The 22,104-nt window shown below is 34.9% G+C and overlaps 1 protein-coding gene and 1 pseudogene across 2 annotated transcripts in view; both read right to left on the reverse strand.

The window, feature by feature from the left end:
• ANAPC10 (anaphase promoting complex subunit 10) overlaps positions 1-22,104 on the reverse strand; it is a 163,066-nt gene that overhangs the window by 19,232 nt on the left and 121,730 nt on the right. The gene's annotated exons all lie outside the window — the stretch shown is intronic.
• Positions 3,823-20,757, reverse strand: LOC130455070 (dihydrolipoyl dehydrogenase, mitochondrial-like; annotated as a pseudogene).

The raw sequence follows: 22,104 nt of genomic DNA on the forward strand, positions 1-22,104 counted from the left end.
CATTAGCCTAGGTGAAACAACAAGAGCCAACAGTAACAGTCTGTTTACCAGACAGGGAGAACTCCTGGGGTTCAACTACTAGTCAAGCCTGGCTAAGTAATCTCCACTAGTTCCCAGAAGTACTCTCAAGGATACTGATCCTGTCATCTTTAACCTAACTTTACCCAGGGGTACTTCTCTTGTGGGTTGAGTGTGAGGGAATTTCAAAGACAATCTCTCAGCCACAGAGAGTATTCCTCTATTTTATCTCTCCAGCACTCCAGAGTCTCTCTGTCCTTTACTTCCTCCATTCCTTGTTACCAAACCTTCCTTGTCCTCAGTACCTTTTAATTATTACAATACACATGGGGCAGAGTCAAGATGGAGGCTTAGAAACAGTAGGAGCTGAATCCTCTGTGATGTTCCTTCCACACTAAAAGCAAAAATAGAAGAAGAAAATTGGGAAAAGAAATTAAAAAGCAAAATTGGTCATCTGGAAACAGAGGCACATGAAATAAAACAAGAAAATAGTGTCATAAAAGCCAGAATTAAGGGCTTGAAAACAAGGAAAAGAAAGTAAAAAAATAAAAATAAAAGCAATGACCTAAAAAGAAAAATAGATCCAACAGAAAAGGAAGATAAAAAAGTCAGGGATAAAATTTAGACTTTAAAAATTAGAATTGAACAATTAGAAGTGAATGACTTTAGAAGGCAGCAGGAATCTATAAAACAAAATCAAAAGAATGAAAAAATCAAAGAAAATATGAAACACCTCATTGATAAAACAACAACCCTGGAAAACAGATTGAGGAGAGACAATATAAGAATTATTGGACTACCTAAAAATCATGACCAAAGAAAAAGCCTGGACATCATTCTATAAGAAATTATCCAAGAAAACTTCCCTGATACTCTTGAACAAAAGGGCAAAATAGAGACTGAAAGAATCCACAGATCACCTCCCGCATTAAATCCCCAATTGACAACTACCATGAATGTTATAGCCAAATCAAGAGCTCCCAGGTCAAGGAGAAAATACAGCAATTGGCCAGAAAGAAACAATTTAGATATCATGGAGCCCCAGTTAGGACTACACAGGATTTGGCTGCATCCACACTAAAGGACTAGAAGGCATGGAATATGATATTCCAGAAAGCAAGGGAACTGGTCTACAACCAAGAATCATCTACCCAGAAAAAATGACTACACTCTTGTAGGGGAAAGTGTAGTCATTCAATAAAATAGAAGATTTCCAAGCATTCCTAAAGAAAAGACCAGACAAACAGAAAATTTGATGCTGAAATATAGAACAAGAGAATCACAAAAAGATAATTAAGAAAGAAAAACAATTTAAGGGGCTCAATAAGGTCAAATGACCTGTATTCCTATATGAAAATGTAATATCTGTATCTTTTAAAAAATTGTTATCAAAGGATAAACTATGGGAGTGGAAACACCGAGGAAAAGCAACTGCCTGAATACAGCAGTTGAGGGGACATGGCAGAGGAGAGACTCTAAATGAACACTCTAATGCAAATATTATCAACATAGCAATGGGTTCAAATCAAGAAAACATGTAATGCCCAGTGGATTTACGCGTCGGCTATGGGGGGTTAGGGGGGGTGGGGGGAGGAAAAGAAAATGATCTATGTCTTTAATGAATAATGCTTGGAAATGATCAAATAAAATATAATTTAAAAAAATTGTTATCATTATCACAGTAGCTAGAAGAAGTATACTTAAAGGGTACAGTGGCAAACTGAATAGGATAATATGTCAAAAAATATATTAAAAACTGGGGATAAAAAGAGGATAATACTGTGAAGATGGTATTGACTCTCCCTTCACCTACTTTTATATTTAATCACCAGAAGCATATACACCCTACTTAATGCCTAAGTGGGGGAGGTCCACAACCCACATGCTAAAGTGGGTGAGGACTCAGAAATGACTGTCTCCTGAGCAGTCCTAAGAAAAGTTATAGATGACAATTGGTCCTTGTAAAGTGGAGGAAGAGACAGGAAGTGACATATAAAATGCACTATAAAAACCCTGAACTTCCTGTCCAAACTCACTTTTTCCTTCAAACTTGGCCCTGGAGGAGTTCTGGCTTGGGGACCTTTGTTTGGACTGCTTCATTGGATTTTCCCTTTGGACTACAATGTGGGTGAGTGAAAATAGCTGACTCCTTTCCTAGCTTCTAGAGAGGCCTCTCTGTCTTGGGGAGGAGTCATGGTTATTCACCACCAGGTCCTCTGGTTAAAGGCCCTTCAGCTGAGGGTCCTCCAGGGGAAGATTAACAAGAGCTGCCTGGTTTGAACCAGGCCAGAGTAATTATCCAGTGCGATAGTATAGATACTTTCTCTACCCTCTTTCTCATTTCTCTACTTTACTCTTTCCCTCTACTTTATAAATAAAGCTGCAGAAAAGTCATTTGACTTGAGATATTTTGGCAACCACATTCTCTTATATTTAGTTCAACCTTAATTTTTTAACTTACAATTCTAAGAGAAATGGGAAAAGAGGTAAAATGGAGTAAAATATATTTCACAAAGAGCTGAGGGTAGTGGCAATTAAAACTGAAGTTTAAGACACTGCCCCTTCTACCCTGAGAATAGAACCCACCTTTGAGATAAAAATATAAGACAAGAAGATGACTAATAAAATGAGCAAACATAAAAATTAAAAAAAAATTAAATGAAAAAATAACCTAACCACATAAAACTATTACAGAGACAAAGAAGAGCAAGGCACAAACACACAAATTCAGAAATGGACAGTGAGATCAAAGCAGCTACATGTAAAACTTCAAAGAAAAATAGGAATTGGTCTTAGGCTCTGAAAGAGCTCAGAAAGATTTTAAAAATCAAATAAGAGAGGCAGAAGAAAAATGGGGAAGAGAAATGAAAGTGATGCAGGTAGAAAATAATACCTTAAAATGCAGAATTGGCCAAATGGAAAAGGAAGGTCAAAGGCTCAACAAAGAAAATAATTCTGTAAAAATCAGAATTGGGAAAATTAAAGCTAATGTCTTTGAGACATCAAGAAACAATAAAATCAAATCAAAAGAATGGAAAAATATGAAGTATCTCATTAGAAAAACAACTGATCTGGGAAATAAGTGTAGAAGAGACAATTTAAGAATTACTAGCCTACTGAAAGTCAAGATATGAAAAACAGCCTAGGTATAATATTTCAAGAAATTATCCAAGAAAACTGCACTAATATTCTTGATCAAGAGGGTAAAATAGAAATTTAAAGAATCTACCAATAAATCCCCAAATGACAACTCCCAGGAATATTATAACCAAATCCAAGAGTGCCCAATACAAATAGAAAATACTGCAAAAACCCAGAAAAAAACAATTCAAATATTATGGAACCACAGTCAGGATTACAAGGAGGCTTCTACACTACACTATACTATTAAAGGATCAGAAGGCTTGGAATATGATATTCTGGAAGGCAAAGGAAATACGTTTACAACAAAGAATTATCTGTTCAGCAAAACTGAGTAAAGGGGAAGCTACATGGCTCATGGATTGAGAGCCAGGCCTAGAGATGGAAGTCCTAGGTTCAAATTTGGTCTCAGACACTTCCTAGCTGTGTGACGCTGGGGAAGTCACTTAACTTCCAATGTGCTTGCCCTTACTGATCTTCTGCCATCGAACCAATACATTTTATTAATTCTAATCAGAAGGTAAGAGTTCACCACCAACAACAACTGAGTATACTCTTTTTTTTTTTTTGGGGGGGGGTAATTTAATAAAATAGAATTCTCACTATTCCTAATAAAAAGACCAGACCTAAACAGAAAATCTATCCTTCACATATGACTTAAGAGAAGCATAAAAAGGTAAACAAAAAAGAGAAAATTAGCGTATTCAATAAGTTCAAACTATTTATATTCCTAAATGGAAAGATGATATTTGTAACTCAAAAATTTTTTTTATCATTATTAGAACAGTAAGCTGTATATATAGAGAGAAGGTACAGGAGCAAGTTGATTAGGATAATATGATATTGAAGGAAAAAATATTAAGGGATAAAAAAACAGGACTGTATTGAGAGAAAAGGAAAGGAGAGGAAGAATAGAGTAAATTATCTTACCTATAAGCATAACAAATTATTACAATGGAGGGTAGGATGAGGATGGTAATAGGCAATGCTTAAATCTTATTCCTATTGGAATTGTCTCAGAGAGGGAACAACAATCATACTCATTTGGATATAGAATCCTGTCTTATCCCCTAGAAAAGTAGGAGAGGAATAACCTAAGGGGCCAGGGTGAAGGGAGGTAACAGAAGAGAGGGAAAGGTTGAGGGTTGGGATGGTGACAATTAAAAGCAAAATACTTGTGAGGAAGGACAGAGCAAAAGAAGAAAGAGCAGGTTCAAAAGGGGAAAATATTATGAAGATGAATACATAGTAATCATGACCATGAATATCAATGGGATGAACTCACCCATAAAATGGAAGCTAATAGCAGAGTGGATTAGAAACCATAATCCTATGATATATTGTTTACAAGAAACACATTTGAGGCAGGGAGACACACAGAATAAAAATAAGGGTCTGGAGCAGAATTTATTACACATCAGCTGAAGTAAAGAAAGCAGGAGTAACAATCATGATCTCAGTAAAAATAGATCTAAACAAAAGAGATAAGAAAGGAAATTACATCTTGATACTATAGACAATGAAGCAATATCAATAATAAACATATATGCACCAAGGAAGTGGGATAGTCTCCAAATTTTTAATGGAGAAATTAATTAGGAAATAGACATCAAATTATATACAGTGGAGAACCTCAATTCCACCCCCCCTCAGAATTAGATAAATTAAAAAAAAATTATAACATGTGGCAACTAAGTAGATATGTAGTAAGAGAAAGAGAAAAGAATTGAGAATGACAACACACTGGCAAACATGGAAGATTGGAAAGATGATGGTACCCTTTTTTTTTGGTTTTATGTTAGTTTTTATAATACTATAACATATACTTTATTTATAAAATATTAATCATATCACACCTCATTTATATAGTATACATGCATTATTATTTTTATTAAATCGACTATTTTTAAAATGTAGCTAACACATTGATGTTAAAAAGAAACAATGTCCACCTTTGTCTATTTAATTTTTTAATTACCAAATGTTTTTTAATGAAGTTACAAATAAAGTACAAATGCGCTTTTTATATGGAGATGCATCCAGTTAGATTACTTTTACCAACCTGGGATAGCCTTCCATTTAAACTGTTTTATAAAATTTACTATAATCATGAACACTTCAGTGATGGGGAATGTGGTTCCTTATTTCTTTGTTCTTACCTCAAATTTCAAATGAAAATAGAACTATGAATTTCTATGCTACAAAAAGAAGTCATACTGATCTTTCTGTTGTGTGTGTGGCAGGGTGCAAATGATAAAGTGAGTTTAAAAAAATGTTTTAAAACAAGTTACATTTGAGCTACATATATGGATCCCACAGGTCAAAACTACCTTCTCATGCTGAGACATCTTAAATAAGGCAGTGGCATTGAGTTATGAAAGGTCCTGTCAGAAAGGGAAGACTTCCTCTCCATTGCAACTAAGCAGAACCACTAAAAACAAATGTCCTGGATTTGGAGTAGAAGTTCTTGGGTTCAAAAATCCAGGCTTTTTCCAGTTTCTATCCGAATAGCCTTAGACAGACCTATCTGTGCTTCCCAATTCATCATCTATAAAATGAAAGGGCTTGGTCTAGATCAGTGATGTCAAACTCAATGTATTTCTATTTAACATATTGACTTAGAATACCACAAACTAACATTACCAAGGGTGTATTTTTATTCATTTTGTTACAAATTTCTCAATTTCATTTCATTCGGGGCCCAAGTTTGACTTTTTATCAAAGATGCCAACTCTCAAGTAACCAATTCATTCCACCCTCCCATGAGTATATCAAGTATATTAAATTTAAAATGGTCTGGAGCTCAGATTTGATTTGATGGAGTTAAAGAGTCTTGGACAATAACTAAATCTGAAATGAGGTTCCAATACTCTCAAGGGGCTATAACCTTGGAACATATGTAAGTGGAAAAGAAGTAAATCCTTAATAATTATGACATCTTACCATTGTAACCAAATAAAATAAAGAATGCCACAGATCATCAACTCTCCTTAACTAAACAAGCTAAGTCACAGACCCACCCCAAGTATCTATATTTTAGTGACTACATGCAAATAATATCAGATCTTACAAACATTTTTATATTTCTTTAAAAATAACATGTATGTATATTCATTCTGACTGCATTTAGTAAGAATTTCTGAACCACCACTACATGATTTTTTTCCTTTAGGAATTACTAGATTTTTCTTGACTGAATAAATTCCTACTGAATCATCCTATAGCCAGGAATAATTTATATTGTTACATAAGGTACAGACCAATTTCTCATTTAGTATTTGATCTATAAGTGGTATGATTTAATAATGGATAATTTTAGGACTAACCCATTACAAGAGAAAAATGGTCATTCTGTTTTCATTAGAAAAGACAATTTTATATGCTTTTAAGAAATAATCATAATTCACAAAGTATTAGAAAAATACTTCATCTGCCTATATCCTAGATATGGTGGGGAATGAATGAAATAACTAAATAAGAAAAGAGAACAGGCAAATTTATAATTTTGTGTGGCTTTCTCCAAAGCATTATCTACTCTCAGACTTGTTCATAGAACGTATATCCATTTATCTAAAAAAATGACCATTTGAATGAGTTGCCATTTTCCCAGAACAAAGTAAATACTGAAGATACAACCCTTAGCATAAACATTTTGATTTGAAAAGTGTTTTTTTAAGACTGATCTAGAAAAGTCTAAGGCCTTATAAAAATTACAATACAGAGATAATAATGTTAACCCATTTTAGTGAATAGCATATGAACTGATTTTTATTATTATAGTTTCACCTCCATCTTCTACTCTAATAAGTGTCATCAATGAACTACTCCTAAGTCCCAAAAACATGATAAAAAACTATAGTATTGTCACTTGATTGTACATAATACCTCACTTTTTTACACTGATGTGAACTTGGAAATTCCACTTTTCTTCAAACATTGGTATTATCTCTGAATTGTAAAAATTCAATGGTTAAATAAAAATTAAGTGATTAACATATTTCCTATATTTACACTATTCTATTATACACATTTGAACTTTTTTATTTATTTTAATTACTTGTTTCCAATATGAAAACCAAGTATAAGTCACTAGATCCACTATCATTAAAATGCAACTAACTTCACATACTGTAGTCCAGCTACATCAATGCAAGTACATTCAACATGACTGAATTGGAGGGAAGAAATAGTGTTTCTAGGTTATATAATCCTTACCAAATTTGTAGTTACCTGCTATCCTTTAAGTTTTACTTCTGTAGTACTCAATGCACAGGAAATGAATGATTATTAAAAGTATTTAATATATAGCTGCTGGATCATTCCACTTTGTCCAAACCTGTTTATTAAATATTTTCTCTATGAACAAAAACATTACTCAATTCAGTCCTAAAGAGTCTCAGAGCTGCCAGGTAATTCAGAAGTATACACCAATGACATTTCATTTTAAAAGTTGATCACTTTGACAAAAGATGCAGCTAGGTTTGCTTCCCTGAAAGCTTCTGATACAGTTGGATGGGCATAACAAACTCTTGCAACATCTTCACAGGATGCTCCATATTCCAAGATAAGTGCAGCTTCATTAACCATTTCCTCGGCACCTGCTCCTAGAATATGTGCTCCCAATATTCTGTCTGTTGATTTCTGACCAAGGATCTTCACGATGCCATCAGTGTCAGCATCAGTCTTAGCTCTGCTATTAGCAGCAAAAGGAAACTTTCCAACTTTGTACTCAATACCCTCTTCTTTGAATTGCTCCTCTGATTTACCAACCCATGCAGCTTCAGGATGTGTATAGATCACTGAAGGCACACGATTGTAGTCAATGTGTACAGCACCACCAGCCATCCCTTCAATGCAAATAATGCCTTCGTCTTCTGCTTTGTGAGCTAACATGGGGCCAGCAATTACATCTCCGATGGAATAGATATTTGGAATTTTGGTTTGGAATCTGGTATTGACTGGGATTCTACCTTTGGGATCTAGCTCAATTCCAAGTTCTTCCAGTCCCAGATGTTTGGTGAAGGGTCGTTGGTCAATACAAACCAAGAGTAAACCACAAGTGATAACTTCAGCTTTTCAACCAGAAGCAGCTTCAATTGCTACATCAATCTTTCCATCTGGTTTCTTGGTAGCCCCAGTAACTTTAGTATTTAGTTTAAATTTAAATCCCTGTTTTTGAAGAATTCGCTGAAAATTTTATGAAATTTCCATATCAATTCCCATGCCACCAACATGACCCAAGAACTCAACTGCTGTCACATCATAACCAAGTCATTGCCAAACTGAACCCAGTTCCACACCTATTACTCCTGCACCAATGATAATCATCTTTTCTGGAACTTTTTTTAAGAATAAAGCACCTGTTGATGATACAATTGTATCTTCATCAATCATGATTCCAGGAAAGGGAGCAACTTTTGAAACCGTGGCTATGAGAATGTTCTTTGTATTGATAACCTAAGAGCTGCCATCAGATTTTGTTGCTGTAACATGATTTTTGCCTGTTATCTTTCCAAATCCATCCACATGGGTAACCTTATTTTGCTTAAATAAGTAAGCAATTCCACCAGTTAAAGCCTTTACTGCACCATGCTTTTGCTCCATCATCTTCTCTAAATTCAAATGGATTTCTGAAATTTCAATTCCTCTAGAGGCAAAATCTTTATGAGTCAAATGATAAAAATGTGAGTTATTCAATAAAGCTTTGGAAGGAATATACCCAACATTCAAACAAGTTCCACCAAGTGCTTCATTTTTTTCAACACAGACTCTCTTAAAGTCAAGTTGAGCAGCTTTAATAGCAGCAACATATCCTCCAGGACCAGAACCTATGACTTTACATAAGCATCAATTGGTTGATCTGCATAAGTCCTCAGAGGCACTGCAAAAATCCCTGGTAGGCCATGAGGTATTCAACTGAAATGACCTCTCTTGGCCAAGGCACAGGACACGTGACTCCAGCTCTGTATTTTTCTCTCAGATGACCCTACCGCATCAGTATTCACCTCCACCAAAGGTTTTCCTCAGCTGCACCAAGGACTCAGGGCACTGCGCCTGCATACCTGCTTCCTATCCGGTCCGCTTGTGAGAGATCTCCTATATGCATTATTTTTAATGAGAAATTTTTATTTTATTCATTTGAATAACTATCCCACTTGTTCACCTTCCAGAAGGGTTCCTTCATTGTATCTTTTTAAGTTTTATTTAATTAATTGATTTAGAAGTTTTCTTTTAATTTGAATAATTTTATTTAATTAATTGATTTAGAATATTTTTCCATGGTTATATGATTTATCTTCTTTTCCTCCCCTCCTCCCACCCACTCCCATAGCCAATGAGCTTACATGTGTCATTGATCAAGACCTATTTCCATATTATTAGTATTTGCACTAGGGTGGTTATTTAGAGAACATCCCCAATCATATCCCCATTGAACCATGTGATCAAACAGTTGTTTTTCTTCTGTGTTTCTACTACTCCCATGGTTCTTCCTCTGGATGTGGATAGTGTTCTTTCTTATAAGTCCCTCAGAATTGTCCTGGATCATTGCATTGCTTATAGTAAAGAAGTTTATTATTATTTGATTGTGTCAGAGTGTATCCATCTCTGTGTATAATGTTCTCTTAGTTCTGCTTCTTTCACTCTGCATCAATTTCTGGAAGTCATTCCAGTTCACATGGAATTCCTTCAGTTCATTATTCCTTTTAGCACAATAGTGTTCCAAGGATGATGGTACTCTTAACAGTAATAGGGGAGGTTGGAACCAAAGAATGGATTTGATATATGTTAGGGATGGGAATGAATTCTGGAGAATTCTGAGTTCTGAGATATATATATATATATACATACATACAGGACATCAATTCAAAATGTCTAACAGGCAATTGGAGATCTACAATTAAAGCTCGGCAGAGACATGTGCAGAGATGATAAATGACCCTATGGGAACTGATAAAATCACTAAATGAGAAAATATAAAGAAAGATTAAGAGAAGGCCCATTATAGCACCTATTATAGAACACCTCATTAGTGGGAGGGACATAGATGAAGACAAAGCAAAGAAAACTAATGATTGGTCAGAGGTTGAAGTCATGAAGATGATGATATCTCGTAGTGTTTAACAGCTTGTAAAGAACTTTACAGATAGTCTCATTTTATTCTCACAACCTCATGAGATAGAATCCCCATTCAACAGATAAGGAAAATGAGATTGAAAGAAGTTATGAACCTTAAACATCTTGGGAAATTACTTCAATACCCTTTTTGCATTGAAGTATGTGGGGAAGTCATCAGCTGAGGATGATGGAAAGGGGGATGATGTAAGAGGATTGAGGAGGGGATATCGTTGTAATAGTTACTGTGTGAGTAGAAAAAAATTAGGGAAGCGGAGTAGGTTTACTGAGTTGTGCTGGGGGAAGATTGATTGAGATTAGGTGGCATAAATCTATGGATTCAATCAATACAATTATATGATTTCTCTAGTTTTGTTTAGCAGTACATAAGTTGGAGAGAAGGATGCTGGGAGAAATTCATGTAAGAGACTAAGAGATTGAAGAGCAAAGGAGAATGTAGAGTAGAACTGGTTTCCCAAGGGGTCACAATTTAACTGGGAGGAAAGTGTAACCAATGCAAGGGTGATGGCTTGGCACAGTACTCAGGGATGAAGAGAATAAATATTTCAGGAAGAGTAAGCAAGTTAAAAATTTATGATGAGATAATATTATTTTGACTTCTTAAAAATGGAAATTGAACATTTGTCAGTCATATCAAAAAAAGATTGTAACCATTCCTATTTGTAGAAAAAAAATATGTCATGGGTATGAAATTGGCCAGATTGAGAAACTGGGATAGTAGAGTATGTAAGGGACTAACAATATGTATGTCAATGCTCCTAGAAGGGTTAAGGTCGGAGGAAAAAGATTATGAACATAAGGTCAAACTCAGTGAGAAAGGAGGGAGAATGTCTGGTACAAGGGAATGGAGGGGGAGGGGAAGGAACAAAAGGAAAGAACTGTATGATAGATAATAGGAAGCAGAATATGGATAATCTAAGAAAGAGAAATTTGGGGTTACTAAGTGGTAATGTTAGAGGAAGAGTCTAGACATGAAATGTGAAGCAAGAAGTATTCTGACTTGTCTTGTGATATGAGTTTAAAATTAGTTTTGATTAAATATAAGAGTTAAAAAAATTGTTGTGGTCACCGTTTATAAAATTAACTCAACTTATGAGGCTATTAGTAGCTTTATTACACCATAGTAAAGAGGGAAATGGAAGGAGGTAGAAAATATTGCCTAGCTAAATACCCTAAGCCAAGATATGAGTGCCTCTAGAACTGCGAGTGTGAATCTGAATGAGAATCTCACCAGCCTAGGAGAGTGTATCCAGCCAAGCATTTCACCAACCAAAAGACCCATGCTAAAGAGGCTGAGCTGCAAAAGGCAGTCTCTAATGCTAAGGAGGCAAGAGTCTCACTAGAATAAGTGTCCTTCTTCAACTCAAGTCACTAATGCAGGAATCCAAATCTTAATGTCCACCAAAATCCAAAGTTCAATTCAGAAAGCCATAATAGGAATTTGCATTCAAAATGAGAATCCGAAATGAGAATTACTGACTTCCTGTTGGGTCTCACCTTATAAGCACTTTTCCCCATCCAACAGTTTTCCCACATCACATCTCAGGAACCAATCCTAGTTCCTTAATTTGTCTAGTTTTGCTGTGGGGGGCAGTGCTTGTGGATCCACTTTAGGTCTTTGAGGGTGTGAACTTCCTTTTCTAGTAAAAGGTTCTTCAAGTATCTGACTAAGTGTGAAAGAAGAGGAACTCCAAGTACTTGATTAAGTTAAGATAAACAAAAGGAGTTAAAAATTCTATTTCACAATGATCAATGAGTTTTGGGGTGAGTATAGTATGAGTGAAAGTACAGCCAGTACTAGAATGGATAAGCAGAAGTATAGTGTCAGGTCTCAGTAAGTACCATAAGATAGCAGGAGTAAGAGAAGTAGTGGTATGAAACAAGAGGAACTTGTTAATTATCATAAAAATGTTCCAGAGAGGAAAAAATGGAAGGGATAGTCATACCTAGAGTGAGACACTGATACGATAGGGTTAAGGTTAATGGAAATGATGGTAGACTGCTGGGGGTTAGGAAAGGACATTTGTTCTTTGGCAGTAAGGGTTCACTATATTGTACTCTGAATTTTCTATACCATTACCCAGCTCTTCATTCTGACACATTAATCCAACCCTGGAATTTTGCAAAATGGAAGTACCTTCCACCAATGTTGTCTTTCCCCCTGATAGGATAACTACTCCCAGAATAAAGAAGATGCCCAGGCCAGCATGTCTCATTTCTCTCTAGGTTGTACTTTAGAGTTCCTCTACTATGTCCCATGGCGGGTACTGGTACTTCCCCAAAACTTCTTTTTATGTGTTGCCTTCCCCCATCAGAATTTTGGCTCCTTGAGGGCAAGGACTCTTTAATTCTAATTATATTTGTATTCCCAATTCTTAGCAAGAGGCTTAGCACATAAATGACAAGCATGGAGCATTCTATGAAAGAGCAGTGCTTAACCTATCTCAAACAGCTTCCAGTTTTAGGATTTTTTTCCCTTTCTACCACTGATTGTTTCAATTATCTTGCCTGAGATTCAGGGGGGAAATTCATCTCCCTACAACCCTTTCCCATTTGGGCCTGCCCAGTCTCTAAGACTCATCCAGTTTGGGATTCCTCAAACCCATGTTCTCCCTCACTATGGAGAATTCCAGAGCACTGACAAAAGGAATCTGAAGGATATAGAAAGGAACTTTAAAGAGACTGGAAGTGAAAATTTTAAGCCATTTCAGACTCCATTGTTTTATGAAAGTCTCTGTATTTTATTATATTTTGCTGATTGTTTGCTTTATGATTTAATTTTTTTAAGTTCATATATTAACCTGATCAATATTGTTCTGTTACAATAATCATTTTAATCTATCGTGTTTTAACTATTAGATATATTCTATTATCTTTCCCCTATGGCTACTGAACAAAATATTGTAAAAGCCCATAAAAAGTTTTTTCCCCACTTTTCATTGTCACATAGATGATGAATGACTCAACCTGGCTAACAACCTTTAAAGAATTTAATAAGCTAAGAATTTAATTGTACTGTTAAGGGGTCAGAAATAATTTTAGATAAATAGTGGTTTCTGAATGGATGATATTTTATATTTATATTTATATTATAAGGAATGTTGTATTAAAGGTAGAGGACCAAAGAGATGTTCCTACCAAGGTGTTTATATAAAGCAGGAAGCCAAAAAAAAAAAAAAGAGCTCTTGCAAAAAAACCCTTCAGTTTAATTTACTTCCACCAGAACAATCGAGATTTCTTGGTGATGTTCTAGACCCAAATAAGTTTTATTTTGTTTAAAAATATATTTGCCAAGGTTGAAAGATTTGCCATGTCTGTAAAAATTGTGACAAATATCCATCAGTTCATAGGTTGTTTTTTGTTTTTTTTTAATACAGCAACTTATATAAAATATGACAGTGGGCTATTGTGAATTTGGGAGACTTTGGTACTTCTTTGAATATGCATTATCTACTATATTACTGTTGTATTCTGAAAATCATTTGTATTCACACAGTGGTTAAGTTAAAAAGGAAGTGGATCTCATTTTTTTTGTGACAAATATCCATCAGTTCATAGGTTGTTTTTTTTTTTTTTAATACAGCAACTTATATAAAATATGACAGTGGGCTATTGTGAATTTGGGAGACCTTGGTTCTTCTTTGAATATGCATTATCTATTATATTACTGTTGTATTCTGAAAATCATTTGTATTCACACAGTGGTTAAGTTAAAAAGGAAGTGGATCTCATTTTTTTTGGTGAGAAACCTTCGTATTCTACCTCTCCTTGGCTGACACAGTGTGTCACTGATTGTAAGCTATATATTTTTTGTTTTTAAAACTCTTTTTTTAATTATTGTTTTCCCTTGCATGTGCAATATAGTATCTGAGTTTTTTTTCCTCTCCTTTTTGTTTTTGAAGTACATGTCAACAGTATTGAGAAGATTTTTCTTTAATATTTTTATTTTGCAGTAATATAAGTTTAAAATACATTTGTTCCAATATTAATGCATACCCTAAAAGCTTTAGACTATGAAAATGGTGCCACTGATTGCTTTAAAAAAATTATGGGACTTTAATGATTTTTGTCTGATTCCAGGAGAAGGGAATACAAAAAGAGTCACTGCACAGTGTCAAAGAAGCACAAGGTTAAACTGCATAGGGCCAGTCGAGCACAAGGTCAAAGAGACCAACCAATCCCAATGGGATTGATGAAATTTTGAGCTAAGACAAGAGGACTTGAACTTGTTTGGGGTTCAAGGTTGCAATTGTTTTGACATATGTCAAAGGCAGGTATTTCTTGTCCCACATACTACCAAGTGTCTCAAATTTGGCTCCTACCTGGCTCCTATAATCTAGTCCCTATTCTGTCTTTCATTGTGTGGCAAAACTTTCTGTAGTCCAGCCTGCTGTTTGGGAAAGTGCATAATTACACAAATCACTTTAATTGGGCCCTGATTCAAGGACCTGTTATAGATTTATTTTTCCTTTACTAAAAAATTTTTACACATAAGACTTTGATAGTCTATATTCCATTCAGAAGTCATCATTTCTCTTTTATTTGAATTTATTTGATGTTTTTGATTTCTCTTGCTAATTGATTCATGTACCTCATAACTCAGCTATGTATGCCTAAGTGATTCCTGTGTTTTTCAATACCCTCTTCAGGAGGGGAATGTATTATTATTCTAAAATGCAAAGTTTAAATTCTTTTTAGGATAAGAAACATGCTACCTCTCCGAATCCAAAAAGTGAACTGTTTGGAGAAGGCATCATGACGATGCCTCCACAGACACAGGCTGCACCAGAAGATCCAGAGTGAACTTGGGGATGTGATGATTTGAACTGTGTGGGTGTGAATCTTAAAACTGCTCAAATTCTACCTTAGAACATTTGGTTAAGGCTATTCCCTTATTTTAAACAATGGAGGTACTTAGTCAGGAATGTATTCTACATTACTCCATCCATACTTAGGCATACCTTAGGGGAAGATAAAGTTTTAATTTCCTTACTGAACAATGAAAAGTTCCCAACTCATACTTATAGTGGAGCAAAAACCCTAAGCTAGGTGGTCTATTTTTTAGATCTAATACATAAGGGTGCTAAGTACCTACAAAGGTTAAATTAATCACTAAAAGTTCAAGCAACTTACAAAGGGCAAGCTTAGCAAAGAGATGTGAAATACTCAGAATATATAATCTAATCAGGGAAGGTGATAACAAAAGATGTGAATTAAGAATGGATAGTCCTGTGGGAAAAATCTACTGTTATTGGTAGATGTGAAAATTTAGGGGAGGTGACATAAGAGAAACTTCTCTTTAAAAGGAGCTGGTCTCTCTGAACTTAGGGAGTTGAGTTTGGAAGCTGAATTGGAGGGTCTCTCTGAACACTAGAGCTTGCTTGGAACGATCTTGTGGTGAGTGATTAAGGACTGACTAGTCTCTCTTAAGGCTCAGGACTAGGCCATTTGGCCTAGGCCTTTTCCTACTATTTCCTCTTACTCTGTCTCTCTCCCTTCCCTTAATTCCTTCATTGTATTAATTAAAATCTCCATAAACCCAGCTGACTTGGGTATTTTTTTCATATTTGGGAATTTTCCCATGGCGACCACTTATTTTTTATTTAAATCAAGACACTAAAAATTATCTTTACAGTTTTGGAAATTCACAGTCTTAAACCATATTTTCGCAGTCACATGGGGTTGAATGCAATTGTTTTTCATGTATACTCTTATGCTGAAGGGGGCTGCCCCCTAACTGGCTTTTTGTCAACATGCCTAGAAATCATTGGTTTTGTTCTCTTTTCCTTTTATCCCCAAATTATTGTAATTTAAAAGTTGGTTATGTTTACAATATCCATTGGAGAAACTAGTCTTCCATGGATCTCAGAGGGGTATGTATAAGTGAAAATCTGTTACCCTAAAAAAGAACTACATTTACCTGGAGCCCACTGACTTCCTGACCTTACATATTTCCTGTAGACAGGGAAAATTAGGGGGGACGTGGAGAGTCCCACCTCTTTGCTTCCTGTCTTGAGTTTGGTGGTGGGAAGGCGGGAGTTTGAACTGGTTGATCAGTCATGGGCATGTGGTCTTTTGTATACTCTTTATTCCTAGATTTCTAATGATCATTAATAAATCCCTTAAAATATAACATTTGTATTATTGACATTAATTTTAATTTTTACACTACTGAAAAATCTGGAGGAGTTATGTGAGAGAAGCTTGCCTGATGAAGCTTAGTAAGCTACTGGGAGGGGGTACATTCCTACAGTTGGTAGCAGTACAAGCAAACTATTAACAAGCATGAAAGAATGCTCCAAATAAAAAAAATGCAAATCTAAATAATTTGAAAGTTTCTCCTCACACCCAGAAAATCAGCCAAGATAACAAAAGATAATCAATGTTGCAGGCTTTGTTGAAAGACAGGCATCTTAATGCCAAGAAAATAAATAAAATAGTTATTTCTTTCAACCCAGAGATTTTTAGGCTAGGCATATATCACAAAGAGATAAGTGATAAATAAACATTTATAAATAATATAAACAAATTTATAATTTCAATCAATCAATAAGCACTTACTATGAGTCAGGAACTATGCTAAGCACTGGGAATTAAAATACAAGTAGAAAGACAGTCCTTGTCTTCTAAGAGCTTACATGTTAATGGGAGAGGTGCATACACACATATACACACACTCACAGAGGTATGTAGATGTGTATATAACATATAGAATATGTACACATATGCATATGCACACATATGCATATAAAAATTCATACAAAATGAAAAAAGGTAGGCTAAGGGGTAAAGGATATCCTAGTATCTTGGGCTGAATCATGAATAAAAAACCAAGATTCTCAGAAGCAGAAGTAAGGAGGAAGTGCTTTGCAGGCAGAGAGGCCAGTAGAGAGGCATGGAGACATGGAGACATGGGAAGCATTTTTTTCTGCATGTAGCCATACCATTGGCATTTTGGGATAGATGATTCAGAACACTCTAAACTTCAAAATGTCACACTTCTATGCAATCCATTCACATGTTCCCTTGAGATATTGCAACAAATCTTTAACAAGTGGATGCTGTTAGTTTGTTTCAATTGATTTGGCTTTGTATATATGACAACACACCTTTTCACCAGGTAAATAAAATTTAGCAAGTTCATAGATAATCATTCCCAGAAATTTATTTTTCCAAAGAATGAATCTCAACAACAGAAGAGTTGATTTTCTGATTACATGCTCCTGATTTCAGGTCGCCATTTCTGGAGGATACAAATGATGGCTAAGGCTCTAATCTAAACACAGAAAAGCTCTACCCTAGAACCTATTTGTCACTTAGTGTTTGATGGTGCTTTTTGCTTGGCTTTGAAACAATTTTTTTTTTAAGTGAAAGAAAAATCAAGCCACATATACGACAGCATTGAGTAAAAACACAGGTTGATTTTAGGACTATTTTATTTTGAGACTCTCAAGAGGTAACTGGAACAGGCTGATCCACAGGCTATAGAGGGAAATGCCTCTACCTGCTATCCCTCTTTCAGCCTACAATTTCTATCATTCTTCAATATCTTGGATTCTAAAAGTTTCAGGAAGAGCAAAGATTAATGAACATGATTGAGCCAGATCCCAGTGGGGTCAGGTTGATCACTCAGTCTCCCAATAGCATCAACAATTCTCACAACTTCTTCATCCTTAAACCTCCTTCATCACCATTCAACAATTACCATTGTTCTCTGGAAAGGATACTACTAGCAGGCTGTATATGTATATGTATATGTATATGTATATGTATATGATATGTATATGTATGTATATGTATATATAACTTACACATTACTACTACTAGTTATACATTACTCCTTAAGACAAATTAAGTATTAAATTCCATCTGGAGTCTAAATTTCCCACAGGATTTCTGCATGGCGTTGTCATATATACACAAGATGATCTTCAAGTCTCACCCTCTATATAACCACTAGACAAAATTCTTTCCTTACGACAAAAACGAAATCAGTACAATCATATAAGTTCAACTGAAATCAAATTAAATGGCTATTAAAGTAAAATTGTTTAAGAATTCATTTAAGAATGAGTCAGTGGGGGGGGGGGGGTTTAGATGGTTCAGTGGAATGAGAGCCAGGTCTAGACGGGAGGTCCTGAGTTCAAATTTGACCTCAAACACTTCCTAGCTGTATGACCCTGGGTAAGTCACTTAAACCCCCCCATCTGCCTAGCCCTTACTATTCTTCTTCCTTGGAACCAAAGATAAGGGTTATTAAAAAAAAAAAAAAGACTGAGACAGTGTGGCATGTGAATAATCAACTTTACAGAAAGGAGACCCTGGGTTCAAGTCTTCCTAGACACTATCTATGGAATATAATTTCATCGAACTTCATTTTCCTTATCTATAAAATGAAAGGGATGATTGTGATGGCCTCAGAAGCCCATTTCAGCTCAAGATCATATGCTAGTGTAAAGCTGGGCAAGTCATTTCTAGTTAAGGGTCCTCAAGCAACTCTTTAAAGCTAGTATGCTGAGCAGATTAAGAAGTGATTTGTTAGAGGGCATTTCCTTAGATCCCTTAAAATCACAAAGCCTGTTCTCCAACCCTTAAACTATCCTCTTTCATAAAATGATCAATCAGAATGCATCATCTACACTGTTGAAAAGATGTTTATTTCATTATAAAAGAAACAAGTCCTATTATATTTAAAAATAACTAGAAAAGAATGTACACTACTCAATATGTTTGGAGGGGGTTAGGATAAAAAAAAATCTAAGAATAGCACCATGTGCTTTCAGAATGAAATTATTTCCTACCTTATAACCTGAAAATACTTAAATGAATATTTGACCTGAAAGTTATTAAGAAAAACAAATATGAATCACTATCTTTTCATTACCACTTTCATTTACTTTTTAAAAAGTATCTATCATAATAATTTAAATTCATGGAAATTGTGTCAGATTGCATTGCAACCAATTCCTCCCCTCTTCCTCCACTATCAAGTATAAGACAGAAGTAGTATAATTAATTTGCACATACATTAGAACAGACTTCTAAAATCAAATAGCACTGTAATTTTTCTAACAAGTTTACATATTGTTTCTTACAATTTTTCACAGATTTTTAAATGTGTTTTTTGTATATATCAGTACACACAACTTGATGATGTTGCAATATATGGGTTGGGACATTAATGCAGAAATATGTATATAACACATAGTTAATATTACAAATGAATTATGCAGACTATAATAAAATTAACTTATCTCATTTACTATAAATACATTATAAGAATTTATAGCTGTCAAGTAGCCTCAAAGAGTTTTGTTGTAAACTGCATAGTACAGAAGTCATAAACCCCTATTCATGTATCTATTTCTGTGCTAATATGCCAAAACTGTAATTCCCTAAAACAGTACTTCCCACCAAAAAATTAATCTTGATAATAGTATCCTCTCAGTGACTTCCTTGTTATTTTTTTAAATTTTGAGCATGTTTTTATGTTTTTCATCACATTAATGAAAAACAACCATTTTAGATGTCTTTGAAGAAAATAAAATATTCAATGTGCATGAAAACCACATCTTAATATATTTTCATGTTTCAAAATGTAAACCTACTAAAAGGCAAAGTTTTTCCAACATAAATTCAGTTTTTCTTCATTACTGAATTAGCCAAAATGAATAACTTTCTTTATATCTCAAAATTAAGTTTTTCTCACTTCAGTTACTTCTGCAAATTCCCATCATTCATCATTACATCATTCTTTTTTACATTGATAACTTTATCTGATTATCATCATTCACTCAACATAATTATATTAATTAAATGCCTATATGTAAAGGTCATCATGCTAGGTACTGAGGATACAAGGACAAATAAGGCCCAGGTCTCAAAGAGTTCAAAATTTAGTTGAAGAAATAAAGCATAAGATCAGAGCTGGAAGAGACTTTAGAGTTTATCTATACTAAACCTCTTATTTTATAAATGAGGAAACTGAGACCCAGAGAGATTAGGTAGCTTGTTCAAGGTCAAAGGTATTAATTAACAGAACCAAGATTTGATCTCAAGTCTTTTGACCTCTAAATCTAGGACTCTTTCCACTGCACTAACACTACTTCATATAAACAACTAACTCTAACAAAAGGCAGAACTACAAAGAGCAATGGGAAATCAACAGAGAAAACTGCTGTGTGGTGGAATAATCAGAGAAGATTTCATAGAGAAGGTAGGTAGAGTTAGGCCTGGAAGAATAGTTTTGACAAGAAAGAAGAAGCAGGAGTGAGCATCTAAATGAAGGGAAGACCATAACCACAAAGATAGGAAAGCAAAAAGTGTCCCAGAAAATGGCAAGCAGCCCAATTTTGCTTAAATATAAAGTGCAGTACATACACACACACACATACATAATATATATATGAGAGAGAGAGAGAAAGAGAGAGAGAGAGAGAGAGAGAGAGAGAGAGAGAGAGAGAGAGAGAGAGAGAGAGAGAGTAAAAGAAACTGAAGAGAAGATGAGGGTAGACAGACCTTGGATGCCATGGGGTTGGAAGGATTGCAATGAGATTATATATGTATGTGAACTTTAAAATGCTATATAAAAGTGAGTTGTTATTACTCTTACTCTAGTGTTCCCATCTAATTTTCAGGAAGTTCTGAGATAAACTGCCCTGGGACAAATTGCTATCCTATGACTATTCTTTTATGATTCCTGGCTAGCAGACTCTTTCAGGTGGATATAATGATTGTTTTTTGTAACTGAATAAAAGTATGATAATATAAAATCATCTTATGTAGGCTCACTGAAAGCATCTTTGGAAAAGTTGAATAACAGACAGGATGACAAGGAATACTATTTTATCCTGCCTAAATATGCTTTTAAAAATTGTTTTTAATTCCCATTTTCTGTCTTAGTAACAACTCTAATTCAGAAGAGCATCGACTAGGAAAACAGGGCTAAGTGACTCACTCAGGGTCACACAGGTAGGAAGTATATGAGGCCAAGTCTGAACCCAGGTCCTCCCAATTCTTAGCTTGGTGCTCTATCAACTGTGAAACCTTGCTGTCCTTCTAAATATGCTTGTGATTTCTTTTTTAGGGCTCTGTATTTTGAGAGATTATATGCTAGATAGTTTGGAGTTTAACACATAGCATGCACTTAATAAAAGCTTGTCGATAGACTAATAGTCACGTGTTTGATTTTTCTTTGTCACCATATTGCTAGTTGGGTTCAGGCCAATGTAGACCATGTGAGGTTTTTTGATTCTACTCTTGAATTGAGTTGTTGTTCTATCCAGAAGAAAACTAGGAGTAGTTAATATTACTGCAGGTATGTACTTTTGGCTTCATCAGTGAATAAGCTCTGAGGAGGACTAATAGAGACCAGCACCTGTCTTGCCACTTAAAGTCTTCGAGAGTATTATAACTACTACTTTTGAAGTTATTGCTATGATCACATTCTCTCTCTCTCTCTCTCTCTCTCTCTCTCTCTCTCTCTCTCTCTCTCTCTCTCTCTCTCTCTCTCTCTCTCTCAAGTTCAGCTAAGAAATGATCCTGGGGCAACCTGCTATCTTGCTACTATTCATAAAATAACTACATTTTGAATTGAACAAAAGTATTGACTCATCTTTTGTAGACTACCTGATGGTATCTTCAGTATGATTTTAGTAGCAGACAGGACCATCCATTCTATATGCAAAAGATTTTTATGTATTTTGCTACAATTTAAAACTCTCATTCCACATGGCTTGGAGATTATGAGTATTTGGTATTGTGACATCTATTTAAAATATTCTTACTTTAAAAAAGAAAAACCCTTATCTT

Source organism: Monodelphis domestica, chromosome 6 (assembly GCF_027887165.1).
Source record: "Monodelphis domestica isolate mMonDom1 chromosome 6, mMonDom1.pri, whole genome shotgun sequence".
Lineage (NCBI taxonomy): Eukaryota > Metazoa > Chordata > Mammalia > Didelphimorphia > Didelphidae > Monodelphis > Monodelphis domestica.